The sequence below is a fragment of the Drosophila ananassae genome (genome assembly GCF_017639315.1).
Source record: "Drosophila ananassae strain 14024-0371.13 chromosome 4 unlocalized genomic scaffold, ASM1763931v2 tig00000061, whole genome shotgun sequence".
NCBI classification, from domain to species: Eukaryota; Metazoa; Arthropoda; class Insecta; order Diptera; family Drosophilidae; genus Drosophila; species Drosophila ananassae.
The window spans coordinates 578823-589132 of NW_025319038.1; the positions used below are offsets into that span (position 1 = coordinate 578823).

At 33.3% G+C, this 10310-nt stretch overlaps 1 protein-coding gene across 2 annotated transcripts in view; it reads right to left on the reverse strand.

Moving 5' to 3' along the window:
• Positions 1–8849, reverse strand: part of LOC6504364 (plasma membrane calcium-transporting ATPase 1) — a 177961-nt gene extending 169112 nt beyond the window's left edge. The window contains exon 1 of one of the 2 annotated variants that reach the window (XM_014903951.3): positions 8692–8849. The gene's annotated coding sequence lies outside the window, so the exon portion shown is untranslated. Of the gene's footprint in view, positions 1–8636 lie in introns of both variants that reach the window. The other variant, XM_014903948.3, reaches the window with a different exon arrangement.
• Between the last annotated feature and the right edge of the window lie 1461 nt (positions 8850–10310).

The window sequence follows — 10310 nt, forward strand, 5'->3', positions numbered from 1 at the left end:
CGCTAATGAATCTACACTGAAGACAAAGCTTGACATCATCAGCATACATACATACATACATACAATATGTATGTGAATAAGGTCAGGCAAGGGGCATATCACACATGCCAACAGCAAAAAATCTCCACGCATAATTTCACCTGCTTCATAACCTTTGTGCTCCCCTGAACCAAAGCCCAGAACAAACATGGGTTCAATCACCCTAAGTTCCCGCGGTACACCTATGATAAGAAATTGATCAAATGTTACCGTATATTGAATTATGTAGCCCATGTAATTGAGTTGACCATCATTGTTTTTAGTGCATATCATTTTTGAAATGTATGTGTACCAACTAAAACAAAAAAATAACATACAGCAGTTACCATATCTTTGGAATATTCATCCAAAGTTCAAATCTCCGATTTTCTACATTTCTTGTTGGACTTCTACGATTTTTATCCAAACATTTTCCTATGGAGCATTTATGCCCTTGCAGAGGGTATTATGATTTTGGTCAAAAGTGTGCAACTCAGTGAAGTAGACATCTGCGACCCTATAAAGTATATATATTTCTGATCAGGATCACCTCCTGAGTCAATATGAGCATGTCCGTCTGTATATCTGTCTGTTTCTACGCAAACTAGTCTCAGTTTTAAAGCTATCAAGTTGAAACTTTGCACACACCCTTCATTCCTTTGCAGCCAGTATATAAGTCGGAACGGCAGGGATCGGTCGACTATATATATCCTATAGCTGCCATATAACTGATTGATCGAAAATGCCATGACTTCGTTGTTTTTGAAGTTAGAAGGATGGGACTTTCTATGGATTCCTCTTTGGGCAAAATAATTCAATATGCCAAATTTCATAAGGATCGGCCGACTATATACGATCCGCTAAATATCTAATAATATAAGATGCGTGTCGCCACCTAGCGGACTGCGACTCAACTGCATTGGTATATAGACTTCGGCTCCACCCGAAGTAAGCTTTCCTTTCTTGTTTTTTTTCTAATTAAAATCTGAAAATCATACCATGTTTTAATTTTGGATTTAGGCGAAAACTCGAAATAATTTTATTGAATTTGTTATAGTTAGTTAAACAAGATTTTCTTCAATTAAAAAGGAGTTTTTATTTTAATCTCACATTTTCAAAAAGTCATGGCTATCTAGAACTGTTTCTGTGTTGAAAATAATTTGCAGTTTCAGCAGGCTCAGTAAAACATTACAGATTTTGTATCAGATATTTTGGGTTTCTCATGCAGGTTCGTCAGCGGTATTTTACCTCATCAAGAGATTTTTTTATATGATATCAGTTGTTTTTTTGTATATATAGATCTTCAATTATTTAAAACAGAACAAATAATATATAGAATATACCTCTAGACTGGCGATTTACACAGTTGGCAATACTTTAAAAGTAAAGATAAACACCAAAACCCTTTTTTTACTCCCTAGATTTTGACATTAAAGAAAGTGGAATAATTAAAAACCTTTCCAAAGATGTAAAGAATGCTGATGTAATTGATAGCTTCATTGGTTCTGAAGTTATACGTATTTTTAATTTACAATGGTCTTGGAATTTGGTTAGTTTAAAAATTTTAATTAAAAATCTTTTAATAGAAAAATTCTATTAAAAATCCAAAATTTCGTAGTTCTGTGAAACCAAATTGTTTAAATAAATATACAGATGTGATAATAAATTACCAAAAAAAAACAAGAAAGGAAAGCTCACTTTAAGCGCTGCCGAAGTTAATATAGCTTTCAGTTAAGCAGCAGCTTATATTATTATTTCATAATACATATCGGATCGCTTATAGTTGTCTGATCCTTATGAGAATTTCACCATCAAATAAATTTTCTAATAAGAATATTGGATACAGCCCCAAGCAACTTCAAAAATAGCAAGGTGCCATTTCCGATCGTTCAGTTATATGGCAGGTATAGGATATGGTCGGCAGATCCTTATGAATGATCGGATTAGATTGTCAGGAATCTGTATCAAGATTCCGATCGTTCTACGGCATCTATGGGACAAAGTCGGCCGATCATTATGAATTTTGTACATGAGATATTTTTACCAAATATAACATGTGTTGAAAGTCCTAACCCTCTAACTTAAAAAATACTAAATTTATGGAATTTCCAATCATTCAGTTATATGGCAGCTATAGGATATAGTCGACCGATAGACAAATAAAGTAAAAGTTGCAAAATTTCACTCTATATTTTCAAGTTTATTGCATACATACATGCACAAGCTATCTCCACATGCAATATAAATAAGGTCAAAAGAGCCAATTTTGAAAAATAGTTTTTTTTCTTTAAAAAAAAAAAATAATTTTAGTGGTTTTTTTTTTGGGACTATTAAGACGTTTGGTCTTAGAGAAAGTGAAATAGATATTTAAAAAACCTTTTCAACGGTGTAAAGCTGTAAAGATAAGGTTTTAAAATCTTGATTATTATATTTCTTGGTTATAAAGTTATGAATTGGTTAATTAACGTTTTTTAAATTTTTTCTCCACCAGCCCCAATTTAGTGATCCAAAGTTTTTTACTTTCAGCCTAATTTCTCCCAAACCAAACGACTTTTGGAAAATGTTTGGACTTCTAATTGTCTATTTAAAACAATACCTTTCGATTGGTTTATAATTCATTCAGATCGGATGCCTACAGAATTTTTTATTCTTCGGCTGTATATAGAGTCTCCTCTCGCACACCAAGGCATGCAGGTGACGACCTTGTGGACAGCCGTCCACAGTGATTAATTCAATAACAACAAAATTAAAACATGGTATGGTCTACTGATTTCAGTAAGAAAATAAAAATCTTCAATAGGAAAATGTTTGAGAAAAAATCATAAAAGCACAAAAATAAATGTAGAAAATCGAAGATTTCAAGTTTGGATGAGTATTCCAAAGATATGGTAACTGCTAGATGTCATTTTTTTTATTTTAGTTGGTACACATACATTTAAAAAATTATATGTACTTAAAACAATTATAGTCAACGCAATTACATGGCCTACATAATTCAATATATGGTAAAATTTTATCAATTTCTTCTCTTAGGTGTACCGCGGAAACTGTGGGTGGTGGAACCTATGTTTGTTCTGAACTTTGGGAGCATAAAAATTATGGAGCAGATGAAATTATGTGTGGAGATTTTTTGCTGTTGGCCTGTGTATTCAATATATATACATTTTTAAATTGAAAAAAATTTCCATTAGGGACGTTATTGCAAAATGATGTAGGGTTACATAAAAGTGGACCCCTCCTGGCCAAACTAAGTGATCGGAATGCCAAACATGGTTTTAGTTAAGAAGATATTAGATATATGACATACTTAAATCATCTAAATGGGATACTTCCGGCACTGCGACCAATGCGAATAAGATTTTAAAAAACATTCCCATTCGTACCAGGGTAAATCGATTATCAAACGATGTAAATTTTACTTTGGTGGATTAACCATTAAGTTATATTAAACGGGGGCACCGAAAGAAAGGAGAGTCACATCAAGAATTGAAACCGAAAATTTAGATATGTTTACAATGTTTATACTTTGTATGGATGTGTGGCAGAGAAATTCCTATTCCCCTGGAATAGCAAAGTGCCGATCACTATTTTAGAGTAAAACTTGTTGAGGTACAAAAAAATCGATTAAATAACATCGACGCATCAATGTTTTTTTTCGGCCATCGATGTTTCTGTGCCTTAAGGGGAAAAAAGTGGAAATTATTTATACCCTTGCAGAGGGTATTATAATTTGGTCACAAGTGTAAAACGCAGTGAAAGAGACATCTCCAACCCTATATAGAATATAAATTCTTGATCAGGATCACCTCCTGAGTCGATATGAGCATGTCCGTCTTTTCGTCTGTCTGTTTCTAAGCAAACTAGTCTCCCAGTTTTAGAGCTATCGAGTTAAAACTTTGCACACATCCTTCTTATGTTTGCAGGCAGTATATAAGTCGGAACGGTCGGGATCGGGCGACTATATCTTATAGCTGCCATATAACTGATTGATCGCTGGGAAGCAGAGAAGAATCAACGTTCGTTACGAGAACTCGATTTCCACACTGGTCTATTTTGTCTTGAAGTTTCAGTCACAAACAAAATAATGCTTCCCAAAAAATCAAATTTGCGTCGTCATACTCCCAAAGCAGATTTAATTCGCCCGCAAAGACATTAACATGATAGGGCAAGTTGTTGAATTCCGAGCACATATAACAGTAGATCGAAATCAGCAATACAATCGATGAGCCATGCACTTGCCAGGCTCTGAAGTTCAATAATGAAACAAAAGGAATGTGTAGTTCTGGCGGGAAAATCAAATTACCTGAACTTGAAACACCACCAGAGGCACTGCGAACTTTGCTTGCTGGAACCACTGCTGAATCGAAGAATTTCCTATTAAACATTAGGAAATATAATTCTTGCTTCCAAATGACGTCATTTAGTGCAGAAATTGTAACTGACCAATTCATGCCAACTTTCAAAATCAAAGGGCAAATCGATCAGAAAGCTGGCGCCCTGCTCCCGTTCCCAGACAGTGAACATAAATATCTTCAAATGTACTTCATCGGTGATGAAATGAAGTCAATGCACGTTGTGGAATACAAACCTCCGGGAAGAGGTCCACCATTTCCAAGCTACAGGAACTCCTTCACGAACGAAACAATTTGGTGCATTTGTTCAAAACGGAAATTGAAAAGATGCGTTCGGATACCCACAAGATTGCCATTCATGCGGACAAAACACCTGCTGCAGAACAGACCAGGAGATATAATGCTCCTACTATAGTGGCAATTGTTTAATGTTGCGTGTTCCTGTGTAGGCAAACCAGATAGCCTTCATATTTACGCGGAGAATGGAGAAACGAAAAATATTGTTTACCCACAAGAATTACGAAATTAAACGTATTCGAAACTTATGCTTTGTCGTGTTCTTTATTTCTTTAACGTCCAACCACAATACGCCACAGCGAAGCGCGGCAGGGTACAGCTAGTACATATATATGTTTCTATATATACTGGGTGCGCCATCATTTGTGGCCCGACTTAAAGTTTGAATAATTTTCTCAAATATTGACCGATAAGCTTGATAAGACATGTTTTTGAAACGCCAAAACAGTAGAATTTTAAACGTCAATTGTAGTAGGCGAGCCTTTCGACTAGCCACCGAGATCTTCCGATTATACTCCGCCAGACTTCTTTCTGTGGGGTTTGAAGAGCAAAGTTTATGCCTGTAATCCTTAAACCGTCGACGAGCTAAAGGACAGCATCCGTACCGAAATGAGGGCCATACCGACCGATATGCTCGAGACAGTGATGAATAAAGGTGGCCATTTAATTGATATTGTTTTTTAAATTGACCCAATGAATTGTATCTATCGATATTAAATGGTACTAACTAAAAAATATGTTAATTTTGTTTTTCTTTTAAGCTGTTCAATGTTTAAATCAGCCCATAAAATATGGGCACCCATGTTATGTACATATATATATGTATGTGTACCCACCCTGCCGTACCAGAAAATCATGAAAGAAAATATTCCCCAGCTCTAGAGAGGGACACACTGAGAAAAGAGTAAGAGGCAGCATCTTTAAAAACAATAGAAAATGCAAAGACAGTCGATGAGAGAAAAAAATGCTCTCAGCAAAGTAAGTGAGCGAAGAGGGAGAGTGTGATCACATATTCTTGTGATTCCAAATATTTTGCGTCTGAAACTTTAACCCGATGGTTCAATGGTTAATCTTAGGGTCGTGGGTTCGATTCCCAACAGAAAAATATACATTATGAGTTTTCTTTATGTTTACTATTATTTAATATCGAAATTTTTTTTAGGGTGCAGGATGGTTTCAGAGGATGAAAAAATTGAAGTGATTTACTTAAAATATTAGTTTCTTGTTCAAATGAACGAAACCATTTCGAAAAATATGAGAATTTGAATTTTTGGCGCGGTTGTAAAGTCGGAGGTACCATTTTTTCATAAAAATCAACCCATTATTGCCCGTCAAAATGGTAACAAAAATTAAAAAAAAAAGCGTTCGTTCATCCGCAAGTATTTGTTGTATTAAAGATGTGTGCAATTTTATTTAGATCCGAGCATTACTTTTTGAGTTACGTTACGCACCGACTTGAAAAAGTTGTTTTGAGAAAAACGCGTCTAAAGTTTTAAAAGCAATTGAAAGTATATGGAGAGAAAGTAACTAGAAAATCGGTATCTCAGCGAGCTTTAGTCCGATCGACATGAAACCCAGGATGTTCCTTAGATAATGTTCTATTATATGAAACAATTTTTGAAAAAAAAAAATTTTTGAAGTCTCAAACCTGCCCCCTTAATATCGAAATCTTATATAAAATGTTATATTTGTTCTTTTTTTTTTTAAATATGGATTTGATAATAATTGAGATTGATTGATACATGCAATTTTGTAGGGTCATATTATTGTCAATCGCAATCTTCTCGCTATTCCTTGATAGCTTAGAGGCTTGCATGTTGGTCGATTAAACAGAAGCACGGAGGTTCGAATCCCAGTCCAGTCGAAATAAGTAAAATTGGTACAATGTAGTTTATGATATTTGTAAAATGTTTCTCTTAACATTTTAACTTAGTTTACAATTTGCGAAAACAAATTAATTTATTAAAACACAAGAAAGTGGCGTGATTCTTGTGTTTCGCCGCAAAGCAATGAATACAATGGCTCTTGTGGCGGAGTCAACACTGGCAATTTCACTTTACCATTAACGCAGCATAATCCAGGCGTTTCTCCGGAAAACTTTAATGCACCACAATACTCGCAAACAACGTCCATTTGCCCAATGCAAACGCTAGGATGCAAGCTGTAATCATTGCTGCAATCGTATCGAAACGCAGCTCGATTCAAATCAGCTAAATATCTGCGTCGCAAATTGAAATCTATTTGAGAAGCACGAAGTCGAGCCATACTATTGCGGCGCTGTTCACGTGCAATTTCTCGTTCTTCTTCAGTCCTTTCATATGCAATATTTTGTATTCTTCTTGCATTACGGCTTTGTCGGGAAAGATTCGACCGTCTTGGTCGCGGCATTATTAATTAAACTTCACTTCACTTCAATCCACTTGTTAATTATTTATTTAATAGAAATAGTTTTAATATTGATTTCAGCGCAACACAATCTTTTTGGTTCGTTGTTAAATTTGAGAGCCTGACTATGAATTTGACTTCGTTTGTAACTGACATTTTGACATTTGACATTTTCTTCTTAGCTGTCTGCCTAAATAAAAAAGTATGGGCCAGGGAGGAACGCTGTCGAACGGGACAAAAAGTATCCTATGTCCTTCTCCTGGCTCTAAGCTACCTCCCAACCAATTTTCACTCAAATCTGTTCTTCCGTTCTTGATTTATAAGTGGTGTAACATAAAACACGATGTTCTTTTATATATATAAGATTGGTGTGGTGGGTGTCTAAATATCGCCAACGATTTTTTTTCAAAATATCTTGATGAACTTCCTAGCAAAGAATACCTAACACCGTCCCTATGGTTTCTTTGCAAGAATTCCTGGGGAAATTCCCTACCCAGTTATGGAAAAAATTCCGCAGGTCACCGATGCATAGGACATCCTATACGAAAATTCCTTCATGTATGGTGAGCATATAATGGAGAGTTCCCCAACGAACTCCTCAACACTGGTAATGCAGGGCATTTTTACAATATACATATGTATGTGTATATACATGTGGGTGACATCTACTTAAGTAGTAATAATTATTACTCAAAGAAATTTGTTTGTAACTAAAACATGCGGCATAAAATGAATGTACATAAATAAGAGAAACTAAGCCTTCTAGTTTAAAATATTTTTTTTGTATATCCATATGAGTCATACAAATACACATTGTACATATAACATAAAAGCCTTAACTTTTTAGCCGTATGTATGAAAACATCTGTGTGTACGAATTTCACTTTTCTCTTATTGATAAACTCATAGTTTGATTACTAGTAAATACCAAATAAAGCAGGTAAAGTAAGTACATTTGTACATATGTATATGCATGGATGTATATGTGTACATATATATCATGATGAGGTACGAGCGTCGTCCAAAAATAGATAGGACCCCTTTTATGTTTTTAAACACTTAAATATGTGCATATATACATACGTGTAAATTAAATGTTTACACTGATAAGTTTTGAGCAATATTATTTTCTTATTTTTAAATAAGGTCAAAACTTGTATATGAAATATTTAAATTTAAAAATTTGTTATCAATTAATTTTTTTTTCATTATAATGAACATATGTACATACATATTGTATTGTATTAAATACAATATGATTTTTTTTTAAGCTCAGGGTATTCAATAAAACATTGCTAAATTTGCATAAATAAGTACATATGTTTGTATGGTAAATAAGTATTTACATACTTTTGCATATATGAAATCTTACGTCATACTTCAATACAAACATACATGCATATGTTGGGACTTTTGTGGGAACGGAATTGAATATTAGAGTAACTTTAAATCATAAATATTATGCACTATGAATTAAATCAATCTAGTGTCAACAGTCTGCATTTGTTAGACACTTTAATAATAAGGATTGTTTACTACTTTTTTCGGATATTTTCAAATCCATGTAATTCTAACTTCACATACATAGCTTATATATTGGTTTGCCTTAAGTATTAGGTTCAATTATATATGTACGTACACAATTATATATTTTAACTGTAAACGACCTAAGTAATTACGCCGCGCGATGTCGTCGAATGTTTATCCCAATTCCGATGTACCAACGTTTTCTAGTTTATAAAATTTTGGGTGTAAAACACCCATGGAACTCTCCGTGGTATTTTTCACAAAAAAATGTTCCCTTACAGGCCAAATGTTTGGTGTATCCACTATACGTTATGCGGTCACACCGCTGTGACATGGAAGAAATTAAAAATAAAAAAAAACTATAGTTTCAGTTGAAGGATGAAAACTTGTACAGCCAATTAAAAAATAATTTTAATATTTTATATTATTCCTAATGGATGCAAAAATTGACTCTTAACGGAAAAAAAATTATTGATTTCTTTCAATTCAATTTTCTACGATTTTTTTTTAAATGAACAGTTTTTTAATGTACACAGATTTTTACTTGTTTTCATAATTCTAGGGTTTTAAATTAAAAAAAATATTTATTTCTTTCAATTCAAATTTCTACCATTTTTAAAAAATGAACAGTTTTTTAATGTACACAGATTTTTACTTGTTTTTATAATTCTAGGGTTTTAAAAGTATAACTTGAAAAATTTCCGGTATTTTTAATTTGAGATTGCGAAAAGTTAAAATATTTTTATTATTACATTTTGAACGAAAACTTTTTCAGAAAAAAAACATTATATAACAAGCATAATTTAAAAGTCTAGTTTTTTTCTCAAAAAATTAATAAAAGTACAGGTAATGTGTTGATATACTGTGTAAGAATTTTTCCTGATAGAAAGTAAAAGTAGAAAGAAAGAAGTAGAAGAAAGTATTTTTTAAATTTTCTTAAATAATTCTCTAATTTGTGAGATTTTTGTGAACAAATTTTTATAAAATACGTGTGCCAAAACCAAAGAAATTTCCCTAAAATAATGATTCGATTCTACTTTTGTTATATTTTTCTAACAAACTCCTGTCAAGAAAACCTTTTTACTTTTGTGTAATGTATAATTCTTATTTTCGACATACGATACATTTGAGGCAATGCGTCAATATGTATAAGTATGGATAAGTAACATTTTTGCAATTTCAGTTTTATTTTTTCCAATACTTTAACAAACTTACATACATAAGTTAAGATAAGCTTTTACTATAGTTTACTTTTGACATAAGATTCGCAAATACGTCGATATCTTTGTTCTTTTACATTGCATATCTACAACAAACACTATAATATTGTCAAAAGTGTGTCAAAAAGTATACATTTTGACAAACTGCATCGGTGGACTGTAATCGTACAGCTGTCATAAAACTTATTGATCGGAAATACCATAATCACTGTGGACGGAAGTCCACGAGGTGACGACCTGCATGCCTAGGCGTGCGCGAGGAAACTCTATATATAGCCGAAGAATTAAAAATTTTCTGTAGGTTTGGTGTTTTTTAAATAAGAAGGACCCTGGATGAATGGATTTATGAATTAAGTACCAATCTTCTTGTTTAAAAAACAAAAAAGTTATGCCTTATGTGATCCATCAGTTACCTAGCAGCCAAGGATATACATATGTAGTCGACTGATTCCAGCAGTTCGAGTTATTTACTGCCTGCATGCAAAGTTTCAAGTCAATTAAAAACCGAGAT